The sequence below is a fragment of the Melopsittacus undulatus genome, chromosome 4 (genome assembly GCF_012275295.1).
Source record: "Melopsittacus undulatus isolate bMelUnd1 chromosome 4, bMelUnd1.mat.Z, whole genome shotgun sequence".
In the NCBI taxonomy this organism is placed as follows: Eukaryota; Metazoa; Chordata; class Aves; order Psittaciformes; family Psittaculidae; genus Melopsittacus; species Melopsittacus undulatus.
The window spans coordinates 5492664-5519408 of NC_047530.1; the positions used below are offsets into that span (position 1 = coordinate 5492664).

General features: G+C 41.0%; 1 protein-coding gene across 4 annotated transcripts in view; it reads right to left on the minus strand.

Annotated features, from left to right (window-relative positions):
- Positions 1-18596, minus strand: part of FUT8 (fucosyltransferase 8) — a 123268-nt gene extending 104672 nt beyond the window's left edge. For 3 of the 4 annotated variants that reach the window (XM_034062221.1, XM_034062223.1, XM_034062219.1), the window contains exon 1: positions 18292-18596. The gene's annotated coding sequence lies outside the window, so the exon portion shown is untranslated. The remainder of the gene's footprint in view (positions 1-18291) is intronic. The other variant, XM_034062220.1, reaches the window with a different exon arrangement.
- Positions 18597-26745: the final 8149 nt, after the last annotated feature.

A 26745-nucleotide genomic window follows, 5' to 3' on the forward strand; every position in this document is an offset into this window, starting at 1 on the left:
TGTGCTTCCCTGCCTGGCAAGCTAAAAATCTGCTGTCATTCATATCACCAGTGAGCAAATTAAAGGCAAAGACTGTCCTCTTTAATAAAATACCAAGACTTACAAATGGCAATCTAGATCACAGCTCCAAAGTGACGAATGGCAAGTGTGGTTAGTCAAAGAGTCACGGGAAGAAAAAGGTGGCAAACAGACTGTCTTCAGAGCTTGCTTAATCTCTGTAAACTAACAGGGATCAATATAAAAACTATGGGGATTAAGCAAAAGTAGCTGAAAATCTCAGAAAGCAAACAAAAATATTACTTAACTGACACAACACATTTAGTGTTATTTACTCGGATACTACAGTTAGAGGGTATACTTGACTCAGGAAGGACAGACAGAGATGGTAAAGCAGGAAATCTTGAGTATCTAAGGTTTGTATAGTTGTTCTGAGATCCAGGATGCAACAGAAGCCAAACACTCCACATAACATTAAAATAAGAAAGTTACAGTGCAAAGGAAAGTATAGATACCTTATAAATTACCAATAAGAAAATCCAAGTGGATGAGGGTCTGGAGGGACTGATTGAGAGAGGCTGGTTGTTTATTTCTGGTTCTTTTGGTTTGGGTTATGAGTTGTGGGGTTTTTCATACACAGCCAGCAGAACCATTCAAAACACAAGATTTAACATGCATATTAATGATGTACAGGATAGGCCTTTCAGGAAGCAGTTCACAGATATAACTCAGTTAACTTCCAGTTAGTAACTGGCTTGACTACTGGCTTTACAAAAGTTAACTTAGAACATCATATACATCAATATACTAATGTCTGACATTAGTATATTGATGTATAGCATCAATACTAATACTGAATGCAATAGAATGAATACTAGATACTGAAATGCAATCCTCATGATAGAATAAGCTCTAAACTACTTCTGGTAAAGGCCAACTGCACTCTTCCAGCCTCTGAGAACAGTCAGACATAAGCCTGGAAAACTTTGGAATGGTACTGTTCATGCAGCTACCTTTGTTGAAGGCTGAGTGATCAACGGAAAGGAAAATGTCAGCTGTCCTCAATACCAGACAATGGTCCACTTTATTAGCATTGATGCAGCCAAAAGGGATTTGAACTCAAACCCTCTTAAGGAAACAAAAACTTAGTGCAGATAAAGTCTGGCAAAGTATATAGAACTAAGAAAATCGGAAAGTAGCAACCAACTTTAGAAACTTAACCAAAAGAATGAGGAAATTTAGAGACAAGGAGATCACACAGAGAGAAAATTCTCTTTAAAGAGAGACAGGCTACTGAAAGAAAAGACTGAAAAAAGCTGTCAGGAAAGCCCAGTTAAGAATGTTGTTAAGTGAGAATATAGACAACATGAAGCAGAAATAAAGGCTGAAATGCTGGCAAAACTTATTCTCTTGAAATGACATCAAGAAACCCAGCAGGAAACAAACCTGTTTGAATCTGAGGAACGAAATAGTTTGTGCTGTACAGCTTCATGATTATTTGTTATGGGTTACAGTAATTAGTTCAAAAGAGAAAGCCTATGCTATTCAAAGACAAGGCTATGTATACGATGTCTGACAGTCCCAGTGAAAGAAGATCTAAATCAGCAAGCTTCACAGAAGAGAGACAGTACCGTGTGTGTCATTGAAAAACAATTGTGATGTTGAAAACACAACAAAAAGGAACATGGTTATAAGCCAAAACAAAAAGCACTTTGTTTCTAGTTCAAATTTACATTTAAAAAGCTAGGAGACCTTCCTAGAAATTATGAGGGATTATTTTAAACTGTGGGATTTAATTCAGCCTATCAAACTTCAGATATAAAAGAGATAAAGTATTTTAAATGTACACCTTACGGCCCACTACATATACATGCTAACCCTACAAATACATTACTCAGTCCTATAAAGTCAGCAAAATTAATCTTGAAGGAGAAATACCAACACCAACAGAATTACCAAGAACCCTATATATATTAATTGAAACAATTCATGTAATAGCAGATTAAAAGAAAGAAACAGCATTTTCTATTGTGCCTTTGATGCCTACCCTGCTTCTTCCTCTTTCTGTTTTCCCTTCTTTCTTGCAAAGGTAAATTCTCCAAACCTGCCCACAGTGAGCACACAGTTTGACATTGCTATGGAAATTATACTAGGAATTCATACATCATTTTGTCTTTCGTTTTAAGCTTTTCCAAACAAGAACCAGTAAAATTCATAGCACTTTATTGCAAAGTCTATCCTCAAAACAGCTTGAGTGACTCTGCTTTTATTAACTGATTGGTCAAATAGCAGTAAGGTGACACTAATAAGACTGTGGTCAACTTCACTGCTGTGATTCAGAAGCAGACCAGCAGCTGTGAAGATTTCAAAGATGGTATCAATTTCATACTGCTGCCATTGCTGCTCCGTGGGAAGGCTGTGAACAGATGCAAGCAGCATTCAGCATCCAGGAAGCTGAAAAAAGAAGGAAAACACAACATTGCTTCCCTTGAGGCAAGACAGCACTGCAGCTTCATGTTTATCAGACACAGGCTAATTAAAGGTAGATCTTCAAACAGAAACCAAAAAGGCTATCGAAGCTGAGATTCCAGCAATTAAGATCAAAGAAGTGGTCAGAGATTTTCAGTAAGAAAAATCTGAAAGACCTTTAAGAAATTTGTCTTTTAGGTGGCTGATGGTGCCTGATAATGAAGGAAGGTGAAAATGTGTATTGAATATAATTCCATTAGCATTAATATTACACAAAAAAAACATGCAATTTATATATTTCACTAGACCACAAAATGCCTTCAGAACTACTCCTCAATACTACACACCAAGCTTTACAGAGCCTAAATGTCAGGGAAAACCACATACAAATACTACGGTACATTTCAATTCAAAGAGATTTCAGGTCTTTTAAGTTGCTCACACACATTTTTGACACATTTTATTTGAGCGTGCTTCACCACAAAAAGACTAAAATAGCATGATATTAAGAAGAGACTATCTCTTAATGTACTCATGAAGGTTCCTCCTCAAGTGGTTCGGTTATTTTCCTATCTCCCTCTTTTACTATCCATTAGGCAACGTGCATCCCTCTCATTCCTCTGATGCTTAATTTATGAAGGAAATTTTTAGAAAATTATACATATGTTCTTCCCTACACAGAGATGAAAAGCAAATATCTTTTTTAAAAGTTACATGTTGAGTTTAATCAAGCTGAATTTCCTCTTTTCATCTCTTTCCATCTATGAAGTATGAAACAGAGCAAACAGACTCACTGCAATGCGTTTACTGCAGGTTAAAGGCTCCACAACTGAGAGTTCTTCATTCATTCCCAAAACATGTACATATTGGTAGTAATTCAGGTTTCCCTACACTTGAATTATGGTACAAGCTACCTTATGTGACCAGTATTAAATATAATCTAGTACAATTATATGGTTTTGTATATATGCGTATCTATATATGTATAACAGGGATAAGTATAACCTAGTTTTCATACAGCAAAGAACTTCATAAATTATACCAAGCATCACTTCTGTTTTCCTTCATAACAGCTTCACTTAGCCATAGATCACCCTTTCCCACACCAGTAAAGAGGTGCTGACAGAAGACATGCAAAGATGACAGGGCAGTGCTCAAACACCAAGGGATACAGAATTGTGAAATTGAGTTTTGTGCTAAATCCTGATCCCAGTAAGAGTACAGTAGGAAGGGAAAATGCAGTATATGGAAGAACTCCAGGAAACATGAAAGAAAAGATATTGAGACAATGTCAGAAAACATTGAGATGTAACCTTAAGCCTGCTGGAAAGGCACATTTTGTAGCAGCTTTCACAATATGCATAGTTTTACCCAGATACAGTTTGACATCAGCTCTGGCCATCACTGAACTCATTAAAGAGCCTACTAGATGAAGAAGAAAAAATTTGTCACTACACTTCACACATCTCCATCAGGAAACAGAAAGGCTAAAGATGAAAACAAGCAAGATAAAAGACAGCCGAGAGACAAAATGTTTCGTTGAGGCTCCAACTGCACCCTCAAGAACTCATGACTCTTCCTTCCAAATACATTTGCTTTACAAGCTACACATTCTGCCTGAGTAACTGTCACCAAATACACATATGTATTAAGAGCAGCTTACAGAAGACAGGTCCCTGCAATACTATAAATGCCATTAGAAATCACAGCTTGACAATATTCCATTTTGATATACCATATTCCAGCAGAAACATGTTACACTAATATATAGGCTACCAATACACCCCAGAAAGTATTTACACTTACTGTTCTTAAATACTGTTACACTGTATCTGGGGGATGGAAGGGTGAGTGTGTTGTAATCTTAGTACATACTAAATGAACACACCTGGGACTATCCACCTTCAAAATAACAGTGAATTTTCACATAGCACATCCAAACACAGCTGAAGAATTCCCAGATGGGAATCCAGAGTTCCCAGCATTTGTTTCTCTATAATTACATTTGTTACAATATATAAATAAAATCTAAAAATAATCCATAATCGAAGTGCTCTGTGCTCTAGATATCAGGTGATGGAACACTTTAAGCAATAACCATTAAAAGAACTGTCCAAAGGAGCATCCTCTATGCTTCCATTCCAAAGCACTTACAATGTCAAAAAGTACAGTTAGAGCCATCACCTCTTTTGATACGATATGCTGAAGCCAGATAAAGAAATGATCAATCTCCTTGTGGTTGCTGCTGTCAGAGAAGGTAAGACATTTCAGCAACAACACTACACATCTGTAAGAGACTTCAGGAGAAAAGCCACTAACAAAGGTTATCAATCTAAAGATTCCCTGTTTGGTTATGACTTCGAGGAGTACTTGAATAACAGGAATGACAGAGGGAAACATGAAGTAGAAATGCAGCTCTTTGCTGCCCTAGAAGTCAGATCAATGGAAACCTCCTCAATAAACAAAAAAATGTACTGTTTGAGTGCAGGTGCCACTGAATTACACCCACTATTTACTAACTTCTCAGTAGGAAGCAATAATCTTCAGGAACTCCCAGGATGCTCCTTCGCTGTCTAACACAGCATAAGCATATTGCAACATTTCACATCACTGCCATGAGAAATGTAGTTCAATAAATATTTAAAGACTATGAAAGTCATTTCTGTGTTTGCATTAGTTATATGCACCTTAAGACAGACAGGAGGGCTGTTCAGAACCTGTATGCACTTTGGAGATAGAACTCTAAAATTAACAAGGTACAATTCTGCTTACTACTTTTCACACTGATTTTCAAGAAGAGCTTTATCATTGATGCCCTTGTTAACATTTCTGATGAGACACTAAACCACAGCTCCATTGAGAAGCTCCGATTTTTAGAAACATCAAAATTTAGTCATAAACCCGTAAAAACAAAAAGCCATCAGGATGAATCATTTTATTTTCCTAAAGAGTCTCTAGCAAAACACATTCAAATATCAAATGGATGCCTTAACCAACATGGCATGACTTGACAATACCTGAAAATCTTTACTACATTGTATCATAGCCAGTTTTATGCTTGTCTTCTAAAATACGTAATTCTTCCACTAATCTCCGCTTGAAGGAAAGGGCTCTCTGCCTCAAAAAGTAGCCAAGAGCAAACTTGAACTCTTCCATATGAAAGTATTCCAGAAGGGATCCCCAAAGTTAGGAAAAATGGTAAAATTTACTTTATATTGAAGTACCAAGCAAAGATCGCAGGGGTGGAGGGGAGGTCAGGGAATACACATCACATGAACAAAAACTGCAAGTAAAATGGATCTATATTTAATCTTTTCCAAAAAGTTGGATAAAAAATGTATCCTAATGACAGGCAAAACTCGAAATATTGAGTTGCCTACGTTACAGTCCAGAAGTAAAAGGAATATCCTTAATTGCAGGAATTCAGCAGAAACCCACATGCACTTAAGCTGAGAATTCAGTTAAAACTCCCTCAAAAACTAAACAACTTTTCCAAGTGAACATACAGAAAACTCTGCAATTATGTCTTTAGGTAAATTAATGAAACACCTTCATTTAAAAGTTTAATTTCAATCATACTACTTACTTGAACAAGATTCTATATCATTCCTGTAGAAATGCTGTAGTGCTACCTACCAGTTCCCTACTTTTTGCAAAGCTGTCACTAGCTCTCGCACAATTCACTTATGTATAGCAAATAGGTCTAACCTAGCATAAAAATTCCTTTACAGCTATTACAGCTAATGACAAAAGCATACGAAAATCACATCCTATTACATGTTAATGTATTTATCAAGCATTGTTTCAACAAGAGCTAGCCATAATTGCAAAAACTGCCAACCAATAATCAGAATTCTGTTACACATTCAGACCTTCAACATTTACATGCCTCAGGCATTTAGGCTAGGCACATAGTTTTGTGCTCCCTCTGTCTTCATAACTCATTTAACCCTTTGTCAGGTCTACCACTTTCCATGCTGCATCTGACATAAGGTGAAGAACATTATACATCCTTAGATTCTTTTGTAAATTAAAAAGAATAAAAGCACAAAGCAATGCAGAGACAAGACAATGGAAAGAAGTTGTTAAGTATCAAAGGACCATTCAATTAAATACAGAATAATTCCTAGTGCTTATGCTATAAATAAAAAAACACTTGTAGAAAGTTTAACTGAGACAAAGGAAGTCATTCTGCAATTAAGAGCCATACGCAGCTTGAACTCTAGTGACCTGCATGCTTATGAGATGAGTAGTCTCAGTATTGGTTTTGGCACAACTCATCTTTTTTGAATGCAGTTTCAACTACAAGGAAAAGTGCTCAATGCCAACAGAAGAGCACCCTCCTTTGAGAAAACAAACACCAAACCACAATGCTGCAATGAATCACAGAATGGGTGAGGTTAAAAGGGATCTCTGGAGGTCATCTTGTCCAGCCCCTGCTCAAGCAGAGCCACCTAAAGTCAGTTTACCAAGAACATGACCAGACAGCTTTTGAGTGTCTCCAGATGGCTTCTGAGTGTCTCCAAAGATGGTGACTCTATTACCTGTCAGGACAATGTGTGCTAGAAGGGTATCAAAGTTGGTCAAGCATCACTCCCCCTTGGTGAACCTATGCTGACCACTCCTGATTACTTTCTTGTCCTTCATGCGCCTAGAAGTGGCTTCCAGGATGAGTTCTATCACGTTCCTGGGATCAAAGTGAGGCTGACTGGTTTGTAGCTCCCTATGTCCTCCCTTCTTGCCCTTCTTGAAGATAGGAGTGACATTTGCTTTCCTCCAGTCCTTAGATACTTCTCCCAATTGATATGATCGTTCAAAGATTATTGAGAACTGCCTCATAATGACTGACCCTACATATACTGTCTAGACATAGCCAAGAAAATAACTTACATAAGGACATAAAGAGAGCAAGTTGCCAAAATACAAAAAATGCCTCTATAAAGGGCAGTAGACTCAGGTATCCCCATAACATGAAGCATTTTCTGAGGAAAACAGTATGAGTATTCCCTGCTTAAATATCACAACTGCAGAGTGAGAGAGAACTCTACAGAGAAAATATTGCCTTATAGCAAAAAACCTAGACCAACACTGGAGCCATACATCTGGCTAACTAATGCACTTAGGTAGGCATACAAATCTGACAGCTTCCCTTTTATATGCGTGATGAATGAGCAAGCCCATCCTAAATAGCCACAGCATTCAAACAGGGAACATGAGACGGATACAGTTGGAATAGTGGATGTACTCACAATCTGCATAAGAAAATGTGCCATGAAAGGCAGATTCCTGGAAGTCATGACTGAAAGTATAGTTGGCCACAAAACTAACTGTCTCTGCAAAGCAGAGGCAGCAGGATCCTACCTCCTTCAGAAAACAATGGACTTGGAAGTAAGCAGAAATCAATATTTTGTAAACTGTTATCTCAAACTCATTCTGTGGATAGTCTAGGATCAGAACATCTCTGGCTGATGGATACCAGCATATCCTGTTAAGCTCAAGACATGGGTTTATGATCTTACTGTCAGATTTCAGTACTTGGGATATTACCTATTCTTGGCCAAATTCCTTGACGCAACTAAGGATATATCAGAAACACATGTTCAGCATGCCTGAGGATAAACTGCAAGTGATTATGTGCACACACAGAGAGATCTGAAGAGCAATCAGCTCAATAGAGACAATGTTCTCTCAGCACTTCTGCAGACACAGAATCTGCAGAATTACCATTTATCATTACTATGCATGACATTGCAATACGTTGTACAGGAAAAATCAAACAAGCATTTTAAATTATGCTGAACTCTGTATTTGGTATGTCTGTCTAGCTCCTCATGAGACCAACGTTTCTCTGCTCTAGGTTATACTGAATCCCTAACCCTGTAAGAGCACTATCCATTGTAATTGAGTGGAGAAGAGGAAAAGGGCTTTCTCATATTCATCCCAAAGTTCTTGCTGCTACTGAAGGAAAATTACATCAGAAGGAACTATCAACAACCTGCTAAGGGGCAGCATCCCCTGCTCCCTAGGAAATACACAAAGCACACTCAGATCTGCAATATGCTGTCATAGGGTGTAATGTAAGCTGTCATATTACCCAAATTACCTAGAAAGTATTGCTACCTAGTGCAGCATCATCTCACTGAAGTTAAGGCAACAAAAATTGCAGAGAGAATGTCTAGCAAGTTCAGCCCAAAATCCAGAATGCTGAATAGGCATCTGCAATGAAGAACAACTCAAAGGAACATCTTCCAATGCCATTGTGTCCTATGCAGTGGGTCATGTCAGGCAAGAGGTGTAATACATACTATCCTAATAGTTGTAACTTGAAAACACCCCAAGCAACAGCGATATCAGAAAGTAAGATGTACTGTTAAAAATCCCAACAGAACTGTGAAACACGCTTATTTAATGAACAAAAATGCAAAGACATGTATCAGAAGATTGTAAACTGTGGGTAAGTCTTTCCAAACCTTTTAAAAAGCTAAAAAACACAGGCAATGGAAAAAGGAAGTGCAAAGATGACCTACGCATACCAAGACATGGCACAACACCACAAAGTTGTCTCACTGAAACAAAAGCATAAGTAGGAAAAACAAATTATTCTTTTTAAACATATTTTTCTTCCATGAATTCAAACCTTGCTCTAAATAAGGAACAAAGCTTGGCTAGGCACTTGAGATAAACTAAAGGCGTAATGTGGACTGTCATGAATGGTCTTATACAACTTGGGGTGAGAGAAAAACAGGATAGGGAGAAAAAAAGAGACCATCAACACACTACATACATTGCAACAGCAAAAACTGTTCATCTCAAGTATGTAATTATCTAATGTGTGAATATCCACACTGAGCGTCAAACAGAGGAAGCTGCTTGGCAAACACCCAAAAAGAGACAAAATGTAGCTAAGTACGGCATAACAGAGACCTGATACATGTTTCAGGTATGTTAAGTACTTTATGATCGTAAATACAGGCACAGAGCTAAAAACTGAAGTTCCAGGCAATCAGAAAGCTCACATTTTGAAACAGGTCACTTGGTGAACAGAAATCTCCTTATAGGCTGAGATTAAAGCAGAAATTTATGTAATTAGATGCGCTGATACTTTAAAAATTGGTTTTAAAAAAGAATCTTTATGAACTGTTCAATGAACAGCATGTCAGATAAATGCCTTCATTAATATTTATCATATACATGCCCATAAACACCTCCAAAAAACTAAACAAAACCTCCAAAGAGTTTGACAGATGTATTTCTAACCCATACAAATCAGATGTACTGCAAAAAGTTATGACACTGTGCAAGCTCCAAGCAAATTCTAGTGAAGTTCAATAAGTAATCTAATAAACTAAAGATGAACATCAGGAGGTTGTTGGAACAGAATTCTTACTGTTCCTTTATAAAACCTTTAGGAAGAGCAATGCTTTGAAGAAAGAGTTTAACACACAGCAAGTAAGAATTAACTTCCGTTAAGACATTCACAGCACTGTTCCACAGGTTTCTAGTGACAGTCCTTACCTTGCAGAATTAATAATGTCGTGGTGATATTCATTGCTATTAACTGTCTCACAAAAGAAATTCTAATAGTACAGAAAATTACTCACCTCTACCACTATAATGTTATGAAGCAAACATATAATGAAAGCAGACTCCTAAAAAGCATTTACATTCAGAATATTGCTACCATAAAGCAACTGTTGCAGCACAAACTTCATAAAATTCTAGAATGACCAATACCTGAAGTGTTTCATTTTATTTTGAATGCATTATACCTGAAGATAAATGATGTAAATGATACCTTAGTAATATCTAATAGTTGAAGAAACCAAATAAAATGGTTGATTCACTGGAAGCTACGCTTTGCTACATAAATCACCACTTGTCTTAGGAAAGATCCCTAAAGACTACAGGTTAGCAAATACAAATAAAGTAGAAAATCCTCAGAAAAGGGTTACTCAAAGATTTCCTCAGGTAGCATCTCATGCTTCAATAACAAAAATCAATTAAATATGTATTTATACTCCCAGCCTGTCATTTAACAGTAGCTCTTTGCTGCAGGCATCTCTTCTGATATGAAGGAGGTGACTGGTGACAGCCAACATGGCTTCACTAAGGACAAATCATGCCTAACAAATTCAGTGGCCTTCTACAACAGGGAGACAGCACTGGTGGACAAGGGAAGAGCAACTGACATCGTCTACCTGGACTTGTGCAAAGCATTTGACACTGCCCTGCATGACATCCTTGTCTCTAAACTGGAGAGACATGAATTGATGTCTCCATCCCTCAGTGCATAAGGAATTGGCTGGATGGTCACACTAAAGGTGTTGCAGTCAATGGCTGGGTGTCCAGAGGACCAGTGATGACTGGTGTTCCTCAGGGGTCAGTATTGGGACTGGTGCTCTTCAACATCTTTGTCAGCAACATAGACAGTAGGATCAGGTGCACCCTCAGCAGGATTGCTGACGACACCATGTGTGGTCAACACGCTGGAGGGAAGGAATGCCATTCAGAGGGACCTAGACAGGCTTGAGAGGTGGCCAACACAAACCTCATGAAGTTCAACAAGGCCAAGTACAGGGTCTTGCACCTAGGCTGGAACAAACCCAAGGACAAATACAGGCTGGGCAGAGACTGGATTGACAGCAGCACATAGGAGGACTTGGGGGTGTTCATCGATGAGAAGCTCAATATGACCCAACAGTGTGCTCTTGCAGCCCAGAAAGCCAACCATGTCCTGAGCTTCATTAAAAGGAGTGTGACCATCAGATCAAGGGAGGAGATTCTCCCCCTCTACTCCACTCTCATGAGACCCCACCTGGAGTACTGCATCTAGCTCTGGGTCCCCCAGCAGAAGGATGTGGACCTGTTGGAGCAAGTCTAGAGGAGAGCCATGAGGATGATCAGAGGGCTGGAGCACCTCTCCTGTGAAGACAGGCTGGGAGAGTTGGGCTTCTTCAGCCTGTAGAAAGTGCTGAGGAGACCTCAGAGTAGCTTCCAGTACCTAAACAGGGCCCACAAGAAATCTGGTGAGGGACTTTTTACAGAGGCATGTAGCAATAGGGCAAGGAGTAATGGCTTTAAACTGAAAGACAATAGATTTACATTAGGTATCAAGAAGTTCTTTGCTGCAAGTGTGCTGAGGCGTTGGCACAGGCTGCCCAGAGAAGCTGTGAATGCCCCATCCCTGGCATCAAGGCCAGGTTGGACGGGGCTTTGAGCAACCTGATCTAGTGGATGGTGTCCCTCCCCATAGCAGGAGGTTGGAACTGGATAATGTTTAATGTACCTTCCTACCCAAACCATTTTACGAAGAAGGTAGCCAAAAGTCTGCCAAAACAGTTACAGGGCTTCTTGTATCTTAGGTTTGCTTCTCCATCCTTATTTGTTACCTATCTCCACTCTGAAAATGTGTCAAGGAGGGAGGGAAATAAAAAAAACAGGAAGAAACAATCATGTGAGGAGCTATCATGTATTTGGGGGCAGTGGGGTAGAATCAAAATTGATTGCAACTCATTTAACCGATAGTCAGAAAATCACCACCTTGAAATGATGCATTATGAGCTACATAATATGAATTTACACACATATCCTGACAAATGATCCAGAAAGATCACCTATTTTTAAGGCTGACAGATACTTCCTTGTAGAAGATTCATTTTTCAGTTTCTTCTAATGTGCCAAAGACTTTACAAGATGACCCACTCTGTGCCAGGCATCCATGCCAAAGCTGAGGTACCTCAATATTTTCATTGTATGCAAACCATTTTTCCCCTTTCCAAGGAAAATTACAGAAAAATACACTTTTGTCCCATTGCAAAAGACTATTTTTTCTTGACAAAGTTTAAACACTTGCATGCTTTTAGCTCCACATGCATCTTCCTAAGGGACAGCAAAATGCTTATCTTGACACACAAATGATGCTTTTGTCAAGCTCACTGTAACGTCATTGTTTCTGATTTTGTTCTGATATGTTACAGCTGAGTCACCTACACATCCTGTTTGTACTGACTGCATTCCAGGCTTCTGGGAATTACCTGTTCCAGCTCATTCCCACAATCCCAGGCTTCTGGGAGCTAAGCATCCATAGCTCTAGACTCATAGGATAACATAGGTTGGAAGGAACCACTGGATGTTTCTCGTCCTAGCTCCTCCCTCTAAGTCAGCTATGAGATCAGCCCAGGTTGCTCAGCTTTACACATCTGGGTATTGAAACCTCTAAGACAGAGATCACACAGCTTCTCTGGGCAACCTCTTCCACAGCTTGACTACACTTACGGAAAGTTTTTCTTTATATCCAATCTGAACCTTCTTTGTTTCAATTTATGAGCATTGCCTCATGTCCTCCCACCACACTCCTCAGTAAAGAGCCTGACTCCATCTTCTCAGTCATCTCCTCAAAGATACCAGCAGGTTACTGTTAGATCCCCCTGAAGCCACCTCTTCTCCAGCTAACAAATGCAACTCCTGCAGCCTCTCTTCACAGGGCAAGTGCTCCTGCTCCCTAACCATCTTGACAGCCCTCCACTGAATTAATTTCAGTTTATCAATGACCTTCCTGTACTGAGGGTCCCAAAACTGGGTGCAGTACTCTAGATGCAGTCTAATAAGCACCAAGTAAAGAAGGATAATCACTTACCTCCATCTACTAGCTACATTTCTGTTAATACAGCCCAAGATGTTATTACAGGGGCATGCTGCTGCTGGCTGGTGGCCAGATCACCATAGTTCACCAAGACCCCGGATTTCTCCAGCAGAGCTGTTTCCAACATAGTCAGTCCCCAGCCTGTTCCACTGCAGTGGTACACTGCATAGACCATTTGTCCTTGAATTTCATAAGGCTCCAGATGGGTCTTGTGTTTCCAGCATCAGTCCCTATGAATGGCAGCCCCATTCTCATGCATATCAACTATTAACCTCAATTTGGTGTCATCTGCAAGCATAAGAGCACACTCTATCACCTTCTCAAGATGAACCCCTGCAGTATCCCACTTGTTATCAGCCTCCCTATATGAGACATTAACCACTACTTTCTGAGTCCAATCATCCAGACAGTCTTTTGTTCATCTAGTTCTCCATCCACACATACTAATAACCAAATCTGGATAACAAGAGTATTGTTGGAGACAGAGCTGACAGCCTTGAAAGGTAAATGGAACCCACTGCTCTTCCCTCATCTGAAACTTCAGCTGTCTTATATGGAAGGCAATCAGGCTAGTCACGCTTGATTTACCTTTGATAAATCCATGCCGATTGTTCCCAATCACCTCCTTCTTCTTGTGCCCAGAAATGCGTTCCAAGAACACCAATGACCTATTTTCGCAGGCACAACAAGGAAGCTAGCCAGCTCTATAGCAACTTGGACTGTGTTTTGGCCTTTTCTGAAGGGTGTAATGTATACCTTTCTCCAGTTATCAGGAAGCTCTTCTGATATCAAGTATGTTTCAAAGATCATGGGGAGGGACCTCACTGTGACTCTGGCCAGCTCTTCCAACGTCTCAGACACAGTCCATTTGGCCCCATGGTCTTGTATGAGTTGAGGTCTCTTGATAATCTCTGACTTAAGCATTCTTACATGAAGGGATGCAAGAATTGTTTCTTCTAATACTTTAATAGTAAAAGGTGTTCCTGCCCATAATAGTTAAGGTCCCTTCCAACCCACACCATTCTATCATTCTGTGATGGTTCTATGAATCTCCCAGCACAGCAGTTTTGGATCTCAGATAAGAAGCCTTGTAGCAAGAAATTAAGTGTTTACAGTAGGAAAATAGGATTGTGATCAAAATTTCAGAATAGGGCAAAACAGATAGGGACAAGAAGATATTTAAGTAGATATCACAGGAGGAATAAGCAGAAAAAAGAAAAAACAGCATTCACTGGAACACGCTTATTCCCAGAGCCTGGAACAGAACCCAAGATTCTGGAGTTTCATCACTGTTTTGAAATGCTTAAAAATCACAGAAAACCAGTCACAGGCCATATCATTTGGACCACACATCAATTAAAAATTACTGATATCACATTCTCTGCTAGCTCAAGTGGCAGAAGTCTCATGGCAAAAGGCACGGATTTCAGCCTTTCTGAAGACTTACATGCATGATAGAAGATTTCCTCCTGTCCATCAGGATTGCTGCCATTTTTAATCTAGCATGTTGAACATTTTGTTTATGTGCAATGGATTTTATTTTCAACAGAAAAGTACCAAAAACCTCTCAGTTTAAAAAAAAAACCCAACCATATTATAGTCACATCACAACAATCAAAGGTTATTTGATCCTGTTCTATGTGCCCTTGTGCACAAGGCATTCTTGCTGTATTACTGAACAAGATGTAAAACAAAATACTAAATAAAACTATCTTACAAAAGGAACTTGCTACATGCATTGCAAATGTTGGTCAATGTACTTATAATAATATAGGTATTGCAGGAAAAGAGAGGGAGTTAATACTGTCCTGGAGAAACTGATTTTCCTCTTGTTCCTTGCAAGCAAATTATCTTAAAAGAAGTAAAAAAGAACCAGCTTTCAATGGGAAATCCATCACCCTTCATCAACATTTTGGTCTATTACCTGGGTGTTAACACTGCAGCAGATCTAAGTATTTATAATTGCAGTCTAAATCAAGAGTCACCAAACAACAAATCAAGCAGTGAGGTCTTTCCTAGCATATGCATTCAAGGATCTCTGTTAAGAGATCTATTAAAAACAACAATGAAAAGCCATTGTTATTGTTAATCACATAGGGAGACAGATCTTTGTGAGAAGACATTCTAGAACATGCAAATAATTAACACACTGATAGATCATTTTGAAAAATCATATCATAAAGGCATTAAATGGGATATTCAACATGAAGGGACACATAACACATCTTCAGAGACCTCTGTGAAAGTACTACTAGTGAAACATGCAGGCACTAGAGACTGAAAGCAATGAAACAGCAAAAGGAAATTAAGAAGGTACAATATGAACAGTACGTAACAAATAGTAATGCTCCATGTTATCTGATACCAAGAAAAAAGATTCAGTATCGCTCACTGAATACTATCTATGCCATCCTATGCTACATACTGAAAGCAACATTGCAGGAAAAAGTGTAACATTTAGCCATATGTTTACAGGCCAAATGACAGGTCTTACAAGAATCCCTAATCCTGGCACTTCATGATTTAGGAGAGCTTGATCTTCCAACTTCAGAGTTCTTTGAAGGTAGTTTTTGTTGCATAATAGCAAAACATACAAGCAACTTCCCTAAAAAACACACAATTCACTTGCAGATTATGTCCATCACGTAAGAGATGCATGTTAATGTAATCATACATAGCATGCATCATATACATTTGTTTTCCTTATTGTATTAGAGGCATATTCTATGACCAAACAGCAAGCTTTCAAGTGAGTCTAGATCAAAATCCAACCGCATTTTGCTTTGACACTAGCTCCCCCTCTAGACCAGCCTAAGATTATAGTAATTACTTTTTTATTTTAAATTCTGACTCTGCAACAAGATTTAAATACTTGGGTCCAAATCTTCTTCATCTTTATCCCCTTAAATGTCAGTGAACAGACTGATCACATAATTTATACATAAAATAGTCATTTATTATTTTTTTCCTGTACATAAATACCCAGACTTGGGAAAATCATTTGGTTTAGAACAGATCTGACAGATAAAGCAGCAATTCTGTACAGCTACAGAGAGACAGGAAAGCACCAAAACTACAATTTTTCATATTAATCCTCTGAATGCTTTGCAACATTTGTAATACATAAACATTCCATTATACAATCAAGCCTCTGTTTGCAGTCCCAATTAAGTGATCATAAACCACAGATGCCAAAACAAAACGAAGACCCTATGTGGTTTAGTACTACCATTACTAATTCACTTAAGGTGAATTGGCTCCATTCCTACTCCAGCAAGTACAGCTCACGTTTTTCTGGAACAAAGATCTTTTCAGTTGCTCAGGTAATGAAACTGGCCAGATTTTAAACAAAGACACAAGAGTGAAAGAGCAAGAAAGCTACAAGCTCCAATCTGACCCTCTGTATTTCCAGTTGTCAAATGCCCTGGCAGCTACATCACTGAATGAGTGAATTTGCATGATTCAACACTTCAGGTTGATTTTTACCCTTCTCTCATTATTAAGCTACTTGCTCAGAAAAGATGAATAATTAATTATACTTCCAACACCGAAGAAAGATTGTCTCATTATGTGTTGTTGGGAAAACACGTAAACTTTGAATACACTGATCTATCAGTATAAGGTACATACACATATGAATCACTAACAAGTACCAGTATTTGGCAGTAAGCATACCCGTAATAGCCGGCAAAACAGACATTACTGGAACAACATCAAAGCATAGTCACCAAATCCTAATAACCAGCGTTCCTTAATAATGGAAGGAATTGTAACAGAGCCTTTTGTAAAACCACCCCAAGCAGAAGCAGCACAGGCAGTTGGCTGGTTCTTTGCTTTTGCAGTTCAGACTTTTCTCAAGTTTTAGACCACTTACAGTGGAGAATGATTAGGAAAAAAAGATTAATACTATCAAATAAAAAAACCTGTTCATGCTTAAACACTCCTTCTGTAGTACCTACTCCATTAGGTTTCAGTTAATCCCCAGACATTAACATAGTAGTATATTTTAGCATAAAGAGAACTGATATATAAACGTACACGTGCATAGTGAAACACAGATATTCCAGCTGATGTGTAAGTTTCAGTATACACACAAAAAGGCCCTAAGTGTTAACACAAGACCACAAAGTGAAGAATGCTCTGAACACATGGTTGTTTCCCACATCCAGTGGCTCACAGTATACCATGTGTGCGTTGAGGACACAAGGACAGCAGTTACTGCCTCCAGCAACTTGCAGTCTCTCAAGAAGCAATTTTTCAGCTGATGTCTATGCCCATAGGCTTTTTAGTACAAGCTGCACTACGGCATTATCGTCTCTACCTACTCTTGCACCCTCATTTACAAGCCTCTGAAAGCAGAGGGTACAGCCAGCTCTTTGGAGAGAGCCCAGAACCCAACAGTTACACGCACACATGTGTGAAAGACCTGACATTAAGCACAAACTTGACCGGAGGGAAAATCTCCGGAGCCTTATCAGTGACAAGATAAGTAACAAGAATCCAAGACCAGAGCAGTTAAATTTGCCGAAACACGGTACAGGTGGCCGTGGGAAAAGCCCCAGGCAGCACCCGATGGCTCTGCACCCTTGCAAGACGAGCACTTCCTCAAGCTCCCTCCCAGGCGGCCCGAGGGCGTAAGGTCCGTCCATCAAGCCCACATTTCCCGAGTGCCTCTCCCTGCCAAACCCTGGCGTCCCCTCGGGCGGCCGCAGCTCCCGGGACAAGGAAAGTTGGAGGCCGCCCCCCGCGGCCGCGCTCTCAGACTTAGGACCCCCGCTGCCCGCACCGCTCCCGGGGCAACGCCGCTGCCCGGGGCTCTCTGGCACGCATCAACCTCCTGGGCCCGGCCCGGCCCCGCTGCCGACGGTGATGCCCCAGCCGCCCGCCGAGTCCCGGCCTCCCGCTTCCCCCGCCGGGCACAGAGCCCCGGCCCCACCAGCGCCCCTCCGCCGGGAGCAGCCCACGGGGACCCCGGCACACAGCGGGGGACAGGCGCCTTCCCCGCCACCATCACCCCGGCGGCGGCAGCGGTTGCTGAGCAGCGCCGGAGTCGCAACAGCGGCGGCGGCGCCAGGCCCGGGAGAAGGGATGGGGAGCGCCGGCTTGGAGCAGCCCGGGCTCGGCTCGGTACCCGCTCCCCCGCCGCCGCGGCTCCCGCTCAGCCGCCCGCATCACCCCCTTACCCGAGTGCCGCTGGCGGGGCCCGCGCTGCCTTCGCCGAGGGTGCGGGGAGAGGCCGTGGCGAGCTGCGGGGTGCGGCGAGGGGTGGTGGTGGGGGGGGGGGTGCAGGAAGGATCGCGGGGGGCACCCCGCGGTGAGGAGACGGAAACGGGAACCGGGAACCGACCTCCGTGTAACGGAGCCGCCGCCGGACTGTGAGGAGACCGGGTGCGAGACGCGGCACAACGCGAGGAGGCGAGGGCGGGGAGCGCAGCACAAGAGCGGCGCTGACAGCGAGCTAAACCGACGGCGCTCTCTCTCGCGCGCGCGCCCTCGCTCCCGTGCGCGTCCCCGCCGGCCGGGGAGCACTCGGAAGAGCGGCGCCTGCCCGGGAGCGCGCCTGCCGGGGTAAACCGGCCTATGGGAGAGCCCGGTGCTGCCGGCGGCGTGCTCGCGTCACAGAGGGATGGAGCGCGCGCGGCGCGCAGGCGCGGCGGGGATGTTCCCACCCTCACCCTCCCCACGTACAGGCACACCGGGGCTGGGGTATTGGTGGTGTTTTAGCCCCTTTCGTTAACGGGGCCGTCACCCAGCGACCGACCTCTCTCCTGTGAGGGGATCCGGGAAGGTGAGGTACCGGCAGCGGGCTGCAGGGCAGTCCTTCACCGGCACTCAGGCCCGCCGGCAAGACATCTCCCCCCGCAGGGCCGGGGGGAGATCCCGGTACCTGTGCGGCAGCAGTAGCCGGTCATGGCACGGCGAGACCCGGGGGAGCACGGAGGTGCTGCAGGAGCTCCCGCCGGCGCTGCTGTCAGCAACAGGCACTTGTTGTGTGCCTGCAGTGCTGTGGCATCTTGCCCAAGGAAGAAGCTGAACGTGGTTTGATTATTGGTTTTGACATAATGATCCCCAGAAAGGGCAGGAATCTGACAAGATTTCCTGTTAAGAGAGTAGAAGTGCTCCGTGTATGCTGGGTTAGGGCAGGTCACGGGGAAGGCCTGCTCTCCCTTACTGACTCTGGCTTTAGCATGCTCTGCTTTTGTGGGGCATCAAAACGCATCCCTAAAGTACACATAAACACATGTGAGCACAGGGAGATGTAGGATTTCAGAGCATTTAGGGGAACTGATTTCCTAAGCATTCACATGGGAAAGCTGAACACGTCTTCAAAGTTTATAATGTGCCCAGGGAGTGTTTTGGTGTTCTTGGGAGATTCAGTAGCCACGATGGGAAGGCAGCAAGTGCAGTGGGAATCACAGTAGGAGTAAGCTGTGATTTGTGTAAAAGGCAGAGCTGGTAAGGATAGATTTTTTGGTAACCATCACATTGTTTTCACACCCTCTCCTGGTGTTAGAATTCTGAGATAGGCTGTCCTGCAGCATATCAGTGCTCTGCCATGTACTTGTTCGCACTTATCTTCTCCAGCTTGTTCCACAAACCCTGTTTTTTTCTCTCTTTTCTTTTTTCCTTCCCAGAACTAGTAAACATTTACAAATGTGCTTATAAGGTCTATGGAAGTGTCTCTTGGTTTTCCTCTTTTGACATCATACATTATGGGTCAGCTGCCTGCTAACACAGAGCTTTGGGCACTGCTACTGCAAAGCTCTGTCTGGGGGACACAAAGACTTATATTCTGTGCCCATAGCAACCTTCCAGAGAGATGTGGAAATGCAAACATAATTAATATATCTGTTTTCCCTAAGGTTTTAATTTCCAGCTGACAACACTAGAGATTAGTTTACAAATTGAAATCGTAAGCACATTGCCAATGGCTGCCAGGTATTGAGTTGCTGCTGCTAGCCCCTATTACTGTGGTAGTTGTAAGTATTGCTAATCTTATTATGATAATGCCTACAAACTTAGCCAGGGATCTGGTTTCCAAAGCACATTGGGTTAGGTACAGTGTTGACACTGGTAAAAGAACAAAATTGTTGTTTCAAAAGAGCTTAGACACCTTTTCCATTTGTGATGGAGATCCCATAGGGAACTGCTGCTAAGGCATGCATAAGCAAAACTAAACTATCATTAATAATATTATACTTGGTATCCTACCATCCCTTCATAAAAAAATCATCCCAAAATACACCCAAAAACCAGTGCTACAAATCCAAACATTTGAAAAGTCTAAATATATGCAAAAAAGGCCAAAAGTGCATGAAGTGCAGGTAAGGGAAGGAAACTTCCATCCATGGAAACATGAAAGGTTGGATGGGACTCTGAGCAACCTGATCTAGTGGAATTTTTCCCTACTCATTGCAGAGCATTGGACTTGACCTTTAAATGTCTCTTCCAACCCAAACCATTCTATAATTTTAAGCTGCTACAAGATGATCCAGAAACTAAGACACAGTTTTCCAAATCACAAGGGCAACTGCATGTTGCATTTGCTTGGAAGAACTTGTGTAAAGAAAGATTCCAAAAGAAAATAAAATTGTCCAGGGAGCTTCTCCTGATAGATCCTTCCTGTCTAGTGAGAAAATACAGTTTTATATACATAAATCCAGCTACTATTAGGGTCTTTCCAATGCAAACAGTTCTGAGATACTGTGTCCACAAACAGAACAAAAAGCAGGGCTTAAATAAATGAGCTGTTTCATTAATATGCATGTGGTGATTTTAGTTGTACTTACTATGGTGTGAAATTAAATTCATTTCAAGTGATTGCTTAATGCAATGAGCGTACTATTGCTGGCTTAGTTGCTTTCGAGTCCATGATATTCTGTGCTTTAGGCATATTATCTTAAATCAAGGAAAACAATATAGAACTAGGACTGACCCAGTATCCACTGGAGATACCAATGGATCAATCTGCACATAACTTGTACAGTTATGGATTATTTGTATTCTAGTTCTAACTGTGCTATAGCAGTACCTGCTATCGGCCTCGGTTTTATTTTGAGGAGCCAGTGACCTGAGCAGTGCTAAACTGTGATATAATGGGAGTAAGAAAATTAAATGACTAGTGAGAGAGATGAAAAGCTACTGAGGGGAGTGCTCTTACAGAGTGCTTTTTCCGCATGCTAAACGCGGCAGGTATGTACCTTTACAAGTACATTTCCCAAACCAAACTAAAAGGTCAGTAGCTAATTATTTCTTTTTCCACCTCAAAAAGCTCATTTTTAGGTGTAAAACCTCATTTGTGACTCCAGCAACTCCTTCATCAGGTGACCAAAGGTCAGAGCCTTGGTTTGTGGGTGCTCTAAGACCATTGGGAAGGGAAATGCACACTAGACCCTAGGACACTCACTCCTATCATTAGGAAACAAATTATGTTAAAGAATTCTGCAGTTTTAAGGTGGAGGCTTCTAGTTCTAGTTGTCCAGTGTTTGTTTTCTCATGCTTAATCTCACAACCCTAATGAATCGCTTTTATCTGATACAGACCAATCTGTTGAAGTCAGGTAATTCCTTCCATTTGGCAAGAAGGTGGTAGCACTTTTACATAGCAGGTGGAATCTCAGCAGGGCAACTCTAGTTGCACTTTAATGAGACATCCTGCCACCTGTCTCAGAAGTTACTCTAAGTAGCAATGTGAGTTAAAGTGAAAAGTAAAGGTATTTTAACTCTGCCCCAAATACATGAGTGCATACTGGAGTCCACATTTAACCCTCACAGGAAACCAAACTTTGCTTTTGTGACCTTTTTCTTTCTCTATGCAATGGTAGCTGTCTCCTGTTCTTCATTAGCTCCAAACCCAGTGTTATGAAGCAGTCTTAATGGATACCACCAACTCCTATAAAAATACTTGACTTCTTCAATCCAGTCAGGAAAGCTCTATGCTTTTATCTGCAGAAATGCAACCAGAACATAAGAATTAAAACATGTCATGAGGGTTAAAGGGAAATGAAGCCACAATCAGCAGGGAGATTACAGAAACTGCCAATGTTAAATGCAACTTTTTTACATATGCCTAAAAATCTTACCAATCACTTAATATAAAACCAAATTTCTCAAGTTCTAAAGGATGTTTTAAAGGATCCATCAAATTTTTCCTTTCTGGCCCTCAGTTTTTTCTGCTTTTTCCCAAAAGTTTAAAATCTGATCTTGCATTTGCTGAGTCTCAGTTTCAGGTAAAACATAATTTCAAATAATTGAAATAAAAACCCAAATACGAGTCTGTAATGTTATAGAAAACTTTTTTAAGACATTTTGACCAAGTCTTAAGTCTGTGTCCACTAAAGAATATCACCAAAACCTGTATGTTCCATTTTCCAGGAAATGCTATGTGTACAAGCAGTCATTATAAGTGTAGTACAACGTAATGGTTTCCTCTCTGTAGATAAAATAAAAGTAAAAAACTTGAATTACTGAGAGGTATTGCTTTTACAAGATGTAAAATAGCACTTCAGCGTAGCACACAGAAGTACTTGCAGCTGCAAAGCAACCCAACACGCTTTTCTGTCCTGTTTATCAAAACACTTTCAGTTTCCAGCTTAAAGCAGGTGAAACCATAACAAACATTGCACAAGGACTGTTTATCTGTATCCAAAGCGTTTGAATAAAGTGTTTATATAAATCAGCGTAAACCCATTCTTCCTTGACACTTCCACTTTTACAATGCTTCACTTTGAAATCTGACTGGGTTTGATGTGGCATACCGTTTTGATTCTGTCCACACACTGGTTTTGTAGCAAGCAAAGGCTTAAAGGTCGAGAGGAGTGAAGTGCAAACACTATTAAAATGAGCTGGGCAGGTCACGTAATCAAAAAATCTCGTTGTGGATGTTCAATAAAAGACAGAGGTGCCTGTGGTTATGTGGAAAATATTGCTGCACAGTGGTATCTGTTCTGGGTGAATGAAGCAGAGACGGCCTCACCATCACAGCAGCGGTCTATGCATCTCAGCAGAACAGAGGTGCTGCATTCCTAATATTGGAAAGGCAGCACTGCAAATGCAAAGACAAAAGGGTCCTTTCCATGCGTGTATTTTAAACGCGAGCCACAAGTAGCCCAGCTATGTAAGGACAATCACTTGTCCCTGCAGATGGGTAAGTAAAATACAAATTATCCTAAAAATATGTTTGGGATCATTTAAATCTATGCACAGTAAAAACTGCCTCAGGATTACAGTCTAACAATGTAACTTGCGTTACAAGCTGAGCTAGCTGCAGTGTGGACACTGCCACCTGAAGTCAGCCAAGCACTTCCCACATTAAGATCCCATTTCAGTAGCTCCTATTGGAAATACTTGATTTAGAATCATAGAATCATAAAATAGTTCAGGCTGGAAGGGGCCTTCGAAGGTCGTCTAGTACAACCCACCTCCAGTGAGCAGGGACATCTTCAACTAGATCAAGTTGCCCAGAACCACATCCAGACTGGCCTGGAATGTCTCCAGGGGTGTCACATCCATAACCTCTCTGAGAAACCTGTGCCAGGATTTTATCACCCTCATTGTAAAGATTTTTTTCCTCACACCCAGCCTGAATCTTCCCTCTTTTATTTTAAAAGCATCACCTCTTGTCCTGTCACAACAAGCCCTGCTAAAAAGCTCCCCCCAGCTTCATCAGCATTTTCAAAGCTCCATCCCCTTTCTTTCACATGCCTCAAGTTTTGGAGTAAGAGTTTCAAATTTGGCAGATTTATGCTGGTGATAAGAATGTTCCTTTAGCTTTTCCTCTCAAAATCTACTCTTATTTAGCCAGGCTATTTGTATAAGGAACAGGAGGAGTCTATGACCTTAAAAACCATATTTTTCACACCGTCAGAACTGTCACATAAACAAATCAAGTTTTGCAACTATGTTTTCCAACTGAATTTCCCAAAGATGCTAAATGTATTGCATATGATCTACTATTTCAGTAGGACCTAATCCAAAACTGAATTTATGGTCTAAGTGTACATGAAGAATAAAAGGAAGTCTCATGTTTCAGATCATCTCCTCACATCTCTTAGCTCCTGGGAAAGCTAACGCATCCTTACAGACAGAGAAACTCGTCATTTTCCCACTGTAAAAGAGGAGGAGAGGCAGCATTTCTAGAGCTGATTAGTGATTGTGAACATTTAATGTGTTAATGTGGTATTACTAAGATGTTAGTTGTTACAGTATTGCTCTTCTGGACGCCATTTCCCTCTGGGGAGATGCACTTATTCATTCTCACCCCATGTTTACATGAAAATTCCTTAGGTTTACTCACCCCCTTTTTCTACCACAAGAGGGAAAGGGAAAGTGGTGGTTGTTATTGAGTGCTTGACTTCATAATGGTGTTTCTTCAGTGTTCTTTGGTTTGTATACACCCACAGGCAAACAAACAAAGCTACTGGACTGTCAGTATATTTCTACACCAGGTCACTATTTGCCTTTACGAAGAACTTGGCCCTTGGATTTGGGGTTCTTGCACACCACCAGTAATTTATCCCAGATTGATGATTTATCTTTGCATTGGACTGGACCTTGTAATTCTTGCATGCTAATTTGCTCGGACATTGTAATTCCTACACGCTAATTTGCTTCCTTGCTCAGATCAAGTTCCTCACCTCAATAAATCCGTGTAAATAAGTTTATCATATCTTGTAGGATTTTCAATATTGAAACTCCAACAATAGCATTATCAGATAATTTCTAGGTATTCATGTCCCCTGGAGAACAAGAACTTATCAGAGAGCCCCATCTGTGCGTGCAGAGGGGTGTGGTGTCTCCATTAGCTTTCCAAACAATGGATTTCCTGTGAAGGTAAACTTATACTCAAGAACAGCCCAGTCTGGTTTACAGCCTGAAATAGAAACATGGAACACTTATCTGAGGTTTATAGGGAAAATACTATCATCTTTTCAAATAATGACCCTGGCTGTCTTCTTTCTCAACATTGTCTTTGCAGAAGGTTTATGCATACACTGTCAAAGCATGATCAGCTAATAGAAGATCTGCCAGAGAAAGAGTCTGTAGCAGCAACATGAAACTACTGAGTTCTGGGCATAAATACTTCTGTAAACCAAAACCAGACAAAACCAAGCACATTTTATTCAACGAAGCTTTCATTAAGCTTAATTATTTCATTATGCTGTTGACTAATTTCTTTGAATTTGTTATTACATCAGTAGCTACAACTGAAATAGTTCTTGAATGTCCCAAGGGCATTTCATTGTTATTGCCTCTACCAGTATGTAGGCGCAAATGGAAAAACAGCTAATGAGCAAGTAAAATCAATTTATCGGTACCATTTACTTATCAGCCTGTTCTCAAATCACATGTAACTTGAATGACCAGTTTTTCCTTTCATTAGTAAGTACATTGAGAGAAAGGATCTACCCCCCAGCAGGTGCCAGATAAACCAGATACTGTATCCTACCTGGAAATTAAAAAGTTATATGCAGGGCCTTCAGTTGAATTTCATTCCTGTTTCTATCAGCATCAGCACAAAGCAAAGACAGCAAACAAGTATAAAGCATGACTTTGTATCTCATAAAATAAAATAACCTCCCTGCAGTCATAAAATATCTATCAGAAGTGAAATACAGCCTTCACTTCCACCAGAAAGAACCAGAACTAGCCTTTCTCCTACAACTGAGGTAAAACACCTACTTGCAGCTGTGGAAATGGGTCTTGCTGCAGTAATAGATGTACTCAGGCCGTTCTTTCTTACTTATCAAACTCCATTATCCATGGAAAAAACTCCAGCTGGTTCAAAACATACCAGACACTTTGTTGGGAACACAGGGCCGTAGGGAACGAAGGGCTGTTGTGAGCAGGCTGCCTGCCTGTGTTGGTTCTCCGCCAAATGCCAAGGTTGTTCAAGGTTTTGCTGCTAACATCCAGCATTCCCACTTGGTGGCAGCTCCCTTGGTGTCCCACTGTAACCAGGAAACTGTCAGCTAGATGGGAGGAAAAAGGCTTTTGTCAGTAACACTTAGAGTCCCTTCACTGCATAGGGTTTCAAAACTGGCTATCTTATTTCTTAAATTTCTCTGGATTCTTTGGTAATCAATTAACCTTAAAGAAGGAAAACAAGGTTAAATATAGGTAGAAAAGCCAAATTATCCAGACTTTTCTAGTGATCTTGAAAACTGTTATGTCATGTGATATGAAAGATTGAAACACTTTCATCATTAACCTCTCACCTCTCTTGAATTAATATTCAAGTGATGACTTTGCAGCATCTCTGACAATCAGCCAGATTTTTTTATTACTTTGGTAATGTACAGTTATTGGTTTTGAGGTTAAATGCTTCCTAGATGAAGTATTTAACCACTGTTTAAAGCAGCTTTCCCTTCTGCCACTTGTGCCAGGTTAAGCTGTCTTGCCGCTATGCCTTTTACCAACACGAAAAGCAGCAGAGCACTGTCCAGTTTAGTACCTGGTTACTACAAAAGGCAGTTACTGATTTGGCCACTGATGAAAGAGGGGTAAAAGACCCACTTCTGCTTTCAAAGCAGATTTGTGTTTGACTACTGTGGTAGTGTTTTATTTCTACAGCTACTAAGCTACCTACTATATGCAAGCTTTTTTCAGTTCTGAAATTAAAGTTGGGTATGAAGCTGT